Source organism: Hemiscyllium ocellatum, chromosome 10 (assembly GCF_020745735.1).
Source record: "Hemiscyllium ocellatum isolate sHemOce1 chromosome 10, sHemOce1.pat.X.cur, whole genome shotgun sequence".
Classification (NCBI taxonomy): Eukaryota; Metazoa; Chordata; class Chondrichthyes; order Orectolobiformes; family Hemiscylliidae; genus Hemiscyllium; species Hemiscyllium ocellatum.
The window spans coordinates 64,210,640-64,216,441 of record NC_083410.1 but is presented as its reverse complement, the minus strand read 5'-3'; positions in this window follow the sequence as shown (position 1 = coordinate 64,216,441).

Below are 5,802 nucleotides of genomic sequence, written 5' to 3'. Positions count from 1 at the left end.
GTGGAGAGGCCCATACGAAGGTCCTAGCTTGGAGTGGTTAAGCTTAGAACTTAAGCAATATATGCAGCAACTAACTATGATACATGAGACTATCCACTGCAGGAAACACAAAGGGAACTGACACCTGTCAACGAGGAAGGACGTATTAAACCTGGGGATTGGGTGTACGTACGGGTTTTTCGAAGATGCTGGAATGAGCCGAGGAGAGAGGGACCTTTCGTAGTGACTAAGGCATCACCTACTGCCATCCAAGTGGAAGGACAACACATATGGTACCACCTTAATCACTGTACTAAAGCTCTCCCACTAGCACAAACTAACTCTAACACTGAGGTAAGTGGAGCTGAGGCCGAGGAACTTGGACACGGGCAGGGCATACAGGGGGCTAGTACCCCTTAGCAGGGTTCCGAACAAGGTACAGGTGAAGTTCTTGAGGTACTGATCATTTAGAAATGATTGTGATGGAGATGTGGAGCATAGTTCTCCTGGCAGCAGGGATGGGGAAGACATGGGGGATGCCCCTGATACCCCCCTCTGTGATGCCAGGCCTGCATTCTCAGACTTGGAGACCATTAAGTTGGCAGACCTGGACTGCTGGGAGCCCTTCCTGATGAAGGACTTTTGCCCGAAATGTCGATTTCGCTGCTTGTTGGATGCTGCCTGAACTGCTGTGCTCTTTCAGCACCACTGATCCAGAATCTGGTTTCCAGCATCTGCAGTCATTGTTTTTACCTTGCTGGGAGGCAAAGGTTTTTTTTAAGATTAGATTCCCTACAGTGTAGAAACAGGCCCTTCAGCCCAACAAGCCCACACCGACCGTCCAAAGAGCAACCACCCAGAACCATTTCCCTCTAACTAATGCACCTAACACTATGGGCAATTTAGCATGGCCAATTCACCTAACCTGCACGTCTTTGGATTATGGGAGGAAACCCACATTCTCCCAAGGCTGGAATTGAACCTGGGACCCTGGTGCTGTGAGGCAGCAGTGCTAACCACTGAGCCAACGTGCTGCCCAAAGTATATTAGAAGTTCAGACCTCGCTGCCCTAACATGGGTATGCGCCCGTGACAATCACTGTTATCAATGGGCAAACTACACGGCCGTAATGATGGCTACACAGGACTGTTTCTTGTGTACAAAGGCGACCCCCTTATACTATGTTGTCCCTATGCCTTATAACTCAACCGCCTGTACTCAATGGCGTTTGCAGCACACTAGCCGACCTGTTAACCCAGATGATTCACCAACTTACAGGCAATCCCATTGCCCCTTTTGGTGCCTCCTACTTCAGGGCTCTATGTTCTATCAGCAGGATGATGTGGGCAGGCAGCAACTCCAACGGTGTATAGTACCCCATGGTCCACGGGGTAAGACTAATTACACGTTCCCTGTGGTTGCTTTCAGGATACGGGAAGGGTTGAGTTTTGAATGCTTTAAGCGAAACGGCTCCACACCAGTAGGCTATTTTAAGGGTCTTTGCGGGAATACGATTGAACTAGAGGTGGACACCACATTTGGGGCTGTTTTAAATTCTCAACGCATCAAACTGGCAGATATTTGGTGGCTGTGTGGTAAGAAAGGAGGGTTGCGCCCGATGCTGCCCGCTGACTGAAGTGGCAGCTGTGCCCATGTAATGCTCCTACACATAGTAGTTATATCGCCACACGCGCAGTTTGATGCGATGTCAGTCAGTTTTGTGTCGAACTAAGCGATGGTACATCCCTGATCTGACGATTCGGATTGATAGCATAGGACAGCCAAGAGGTATTCCTAATGAGTTTAAGGCCCGCAATGAGATTGCCGCAGGCTGGGAGGCTATCATCCCAGTGATAGGAGTTAGCAAGAATGCTGAGTGGATTAATTACATTTATTACAACCAGCAGAGATTTATCAATTATACTGACGATGCCCTTGTGGCCTTGGGAGAACAATTGGATGCTACTACCAAAATGATATGGCAAAACAGACAGGCCTTAGATTGGATACTGGCAGATAAAGGTGGAGTTTGTGTGATGTTTGGGGAACATTGCTGTACCTTTATACCTAACAACACAAGCCCTGGGGGATCTTTTAACTAAAGCAATGGAAAAACTAAAGAATCTAAGATGGGAGCTAAAAGACAATGCAGGGTTTGGTCATCAGGCTTTTGATTGGCTGAATAATATATTAGGGTCTTGGGGAGCATGGTTTGTCAAGATTGGTCTTATTGTAGGTGCAGTTTTGCTTGTTGTTGCCGCCTTCGTCTTTTGTTGTGCTTTACCTTTTATTAAGTCCTTTTTAGTTTGCGTTACTACACGGCAACTTGTGGTCATTTCAGCTACCCAGAAAGTGCTTGCTCCTTGGATGGAACCCCAACGCTCTACTATTATGATATGACAACCGCCACGATGCAAGGAATATGTCCACGTGGAGACGTTGATGATACTTTTGAAGAACGTCCGGGTCCTAGATTGTGAGGGATCTTGAGTCTTTTTTCCAGTTCTGGTTATTGGAGGACAGGTTTTTGACCCAAGGGACCAAGGAATGGAGGAAGAACCCTTTAAGGCTCAGATTCCGAAAATTATTTAGGTCTCAAAGTGGGGAATATGGAAAATAAAGAGCATGAAAACATGGGAAGGGTTAAAGCATGAAGACCACTGGCAATTTGTGATCTGTGAAAGGCATGATGGAATAAGAATTGTGGAACATACTTACGCCAATTAGCAGGGTAAGGTTAAGGCTGACAGGTCACTATGGCGTGATGAGATAACACATGTAATAAAGCAAGTTTCTCTGTTAAGTGTTATTATGACAGGATTGGGACCATAAGTACTTGGGACATGACATTAAAATATCTAATTAATAGTTAGTAGAGTCAGCTTGAGACAAGAGACTCTTGTAATAGATGGATTAGTTAAATATCTATCATGATAGGTTAGTCTGCAATGGAAGATCACTGTAGCAGAAGTGATAATAAATATCTAATCATGACATTAGGAAAATATTAAGTAGGGTCTGGAATGAAAGACCACTGTAGCAGAGTTATGTAAGAATACTAATGAGAGAGGGTCATGTCGTTTTGTGGCCACATACAGATAAGGAAGGATACCATTTCGACTGGGACAACACCTCCATCCTAGGACAAGCCAAACAGAGACACACACGAGAATTCCTAGAAGCATGGTATTTCAACCAAAACTCGATCAACAAACACATCAAGTTAGACCCCATCTACCACCCCCTGAGAAAAAGAACAGGAAATGACATCACCAACCCAAACATATAATTAGAAAGCAGGAATCAGCAGCAGTGCTTTGCCTGGAGGCCCAATAAAGATGTTACCTAGTAGGGTGATGAAACGTCTGGAAATGAACCTTCCAGCTCAGCGAGCATGCCTACATCCAGAACCTCAATCTGAGCTACAAATCTTCTCAAAACTCAATAGTGACCACAATTCCATAAGTTTACAGATACTTATGGATAAGGACAAGAGTGGATCTCAGATTGAGGTGTTAAATTGGGGGTAGGTCAACTATAAAAGAATTAGGCAAGAATTGGAGAATGTCGATTGGGAGCAGCTGTTTGAGGGTAATTCCACATTTGACATGTGGAAGTCTTTTAAAAGACCAGCTGATTAGAGTGCAGGACAGGTATGTTCCTGTGAAGATGAAGGATATGAATGGCAGGGTTCACGAACCTTGGATAACAGGAGAAATTATCAGCTTACTCAAAACAAAAAAGGAAGCATAGCTAGGCAACTAAAAACACACAAAGTCCTTGAAGTATACAGAAGGCAGGAAGGAGCTCAAACAGGGAGTTATGGGTGAGATCTTTAATGAGTACTTTATGTTGGTATTAACCAAAGAGAGGGATGCAAGGGATGTTGAGGTGAGTGAAAAGTATGCGAATATTCTTGGGCAGGTCAACATAATGAATGAGGAAGTTTTAGGTGTCTTGAAATACATTAAGGTAGACACGTCCCCAGGGCCAGAGGTCTATCCCATGATATTGTAAGAGGCAAGGGAGGAAATAACTGGGACCTTAACAGATATCTTTGAATCCTCTTTGGCCTTAGGCGAAGTTCCAGAAGACTAGAGAATGGCCAATGTTTTTCTTTTGTTTAGGAAAGTAAGCAGAGATAATCCAGATAATTATGGGCCAGTGAGCCTGGCATTGGTGGTGGGGAAGCTGCTGAGAAGGTAATGAGAGAAAAGATTTTTTCACATTTGGAAGCAAATGAACTTGTTAGTGATAGGCAGCGTGGGTTTGTGCGGGGAAGGTCATATCTCACCAATTTGAATAAGTTTTTTTTTAATAGGTGACAAGAATGATTGATATGGGGAGTTCAGTGGAAGTTGTCCATGTAGACTTTAGGAAGGCATTTGAAAAGGTACCTTACAGCAGACTGAGAAGGTAGAATCTCATGAGATCCAGATAAAATTTAGGGAAGAATGCGGGGAAAAGTTTTCATCCAAAGGGTGGTGGGTGTTGCCTGTGGAATGTGTTGCCTGTGGAAGTGTGGCTAGATAGATTCAAAACTAACTTGAACATAGAGGACAGACAGTAGCGGTGAAAGGGTTCTTTTCGGAATGGAGATCAGTAACTAGTGTTCTACAAAGATCAGTGCTGGGACCTTTGTTGTTTGCAATATCTATAAATGATCTGGAGGAAAATACAGGTGGTCTGATTCGTGTGTTTGTGGATGGTACCAAATTTGGTGAAATTGCAGACAGCGAAGAGGATTGTCAAAGGATACAGTGAGATATAGAGAGATTGCAGATATGGGCATAGAAATGGCTGATGGAGTTTAATCCAGACAAATGCAAGATGATACATTTTGGAAGATCAAATTCAGGTTAGATAAATGGTAGAACCCTTTGGAGCACCAATATACAGACACATCTGGGCGTACAGGTCCAGAGATCCTGGAAAGTGGCAACACAGGTGGTCAAGAAGGCAGACAGCACGCTTGCCTTTATTGGCTGGAAGACTGAATATAAAAGTTGGCAATTTATGATATAGCCACATTTGCAATACTGCATGTAGTTCTGGTTGCCACATTACCAGAAGGATGTAGATGCTTTAGAAAGGATGAGAAAAGTTGACCAGGATGTCGTCTGGTCTCAAGGATTTTAGTTATGAGGAGAGATTGGGTAAACCCAGATTGTTTTCACTAGGAAGACTGAGGCTAAGGGGTGACCTGATAGAGGTCTACAAAATTATGAGAGGTATAAATAGGGTTGACAATCTGAGGCTTTTTTCCAGGGTGGAAAGTTCAACTGCAAGAGAGCACAGGTTCAAGGTCTGGGGGTAAAATTTAGGGAAGAACGCTGGGAAAAGTTTTCATCCAAAGGGTGGTGGATGCCTGGAATGTGTTGCCTGTGGAAGTGTGGCAGCAGGCACATTAGTGACATTTAAGGTCCATCTTTATAGACATGTGAATGGGCAGCAAAGAGAAAGATGAAATTGCGTATGGGCAATAAGTAGTGGGTCTAAATAGGGATTAGGAATTGGCACAGACTTGGCTCCTGTGCTCCACTGTCCTGAATTGAATTGAATCTCAAGGGCAATGACCCATTCAGCCAACCCCTTGAAAATGGATGGAGTACACACAGACCAATGTGAGAGGGGGAAGCCTGATCTTCAAACATTACAATTTGATGTATTTTCTCAATGCAAACAGCACTTATTATGAAAAACTTTCCAATTTCTGTATGTAATATTTAATACTGTTTGAAAGAAATTTATAATTCCAAATGAAAAACTTCCGAATAAGTTTAGATTAACTTATGCAAAGACTTAGTCAGCAGACCTTCGACA